The following is a 1,911-nucleotide window of genomic DNA, read 5'->3' on the forward strand; positions in this document are numbered from 1 at the left end:
CTAGAGATGCGGGGTATGTTATACTTTTGATTCCTCATTCCACCTATGTCACTGGTTCCCAGGTGGACCATTCCAGCTGGATCCTCCCCTCCTGCTGCAAGTTCCTCTCCAGCTACGAGGAGATGTCCTGAATTCTGTCATCGGGCAGGAAAGATAACTTTCAGAGCTCCCCATTCCAGCTGCAGAGAACATGAGTTTATTTTCTCTGATCACTATTCCTCTTTGCTCCTCCACTTGAATGGCATCCTTCACCATGGTATCATGGTGCTATGAGCAGGGCAGTCTGCTCGTCCACCTTGCAGTCCTTCTCAACCATACAAGTAGAAAGCACCTCGCTCCTGTTGGACAAATTCAGGGGCTGAAGTTACTCCGTCATTATTTGCTTGTTCCCCTTACCAGCTTCGCTTGCAGTCACATCCTCCTGTTCCTGACCATTGCCCAAGTCTAAACTTCCGTCTCTCCTAAGGGCTGTGACCACCTCTTGAAATAAAGTGTCCGGGTAACTATCCCCCTCCCTGATGCACCGCAGTGTCCATTGCTCTGCCTCCAGCTCAATGACTCTGATCCACAGCTCCACAAGCTGCTGACACTTACTACAGATGTGTTCACCCTGGATCACACTGGTGTATAGGAACTCCCACGTGCACAGTTAGAACATAGAACAGTACAGCACAGAACAGGCCCTTCGGCCCTCAATGTTGTGCCGAGCCATGATCACCCTACTCAAACCCACGTATCCACCCTATACCTGTAACCCAACAACCCCCCCCTTAACCGTACTTTTATTAGGACACTACGGGCAATTTAGCATGGCCAATCCACCTAACCCGCACATCTTTGGACTGTGGGAGGAAACCGGAGCACCCGGAGGAAACCCACGCACACAGGGGGAGGACGTGCAGACTCCACACAGACAGTGACCCAGCCGGGAATCGAACCTGGGACCCTGGAGCTGTGAAGCATTTATGCTAACCACCATGCTACCCTGCTGCCCCAAAAAAAACCCACATAATTCTGTAGTGGAACAACAACTCCTCTCTGGGTGGGATCGAACCACTAACCTTTCGGTTAACAGCCGAATGCGCTAACCGATTGTGCCACAGAGACGCCGACAGAGACAGTTGCAACACATCACCTGTCCTGCCATCTTTATTATGCCTGAATTCAGATATTGCTTTTAATAAATACATTTTAATTTCTAAGCCCTACTACTCCCAATAAGCTTTACTACTGCTGTCAGAAAGCTTTACCACAAATAAAACCTTAATAGTTACCAATAAATTATACCAGTTCTTGAAAAGATAAGTCGGCAAAATGAGCAAAATACTCCCCAGCCAATCATTTACCTGGTTTTCTGTGATGTGACACTTGATTTTCTCTGAATGTGGGATGGTCCACCAATTGAACCCCACCACCAGCTAGCTTTTTTAATGTATCTGCCCCTCTCATGATTTTTGAAGCCATTGGCTCCGAAGATGCCCTTTCGGGTTTGCACCTCAATGAAAGCGGACTAGCTTTTAACTGCCAGGATCTGATCATTTAAAGATGAGCCTAAGTAAAGAAAATGTAATGTGGCTAACCTTACACTTGCAGGAGCAGGATCCATGGAGCAACAATCAGAAATTCAGGTATGTAATACGCATGATGTTCTGACCTTTGGTTAGAGAAAGACTGGAGCCTTATTCATACTTCTGGCAAGCGATAACCCATCGAATTCAACACATCGTTAACACACCCTCCTTCTTTATGTGTGTACATATCCACAGTGAGAAAAGGATGACAGCCTGAGGTACCAGGTCGAACAATACTGAGTGAGGCAGAGTGGACGTGGGGTAGGAACACCATTGCTAACTACTGCCTTATCTTTACTTTTTTTTTAAAAGCTTGGGAGATTTTAATTTTGAAAATACA

The 1,911-nt window shown here is 46.6% G+C and overlaps 1 non-coding gene across 1 annotated transcript; it reads right to left on the reverse strand.

Annotated features, from left to right (window-relative positions):
* Positions 1 to 1,033: 1,033 nt before the first annotated feature.
* Positions 1,034 to 1,107, reverse strand: trnan-guu. Its single transcript has one exon. It is a non-coding gene; the product is annotated as a tRNA-Asn (tRNA).
* Positions 1,108 to 1,911: the final 804 nt, after the last annotated feature.

This window comes from Scyliorhinus canicula, chromosome 12, assembly GCF_902713615.1.
Source record: "Scyliorhinus canicula chromosome 12, sScyCan1.1, whole genome shotgun sequence".
Taxonomy (NCBI): Eukaryota; Metazoa; Chordata; class Chondrichthyes; order Carcharhiniformes; family Scyliorhinidae; genus Scyliorhinus; species Scyliorhinus canicula.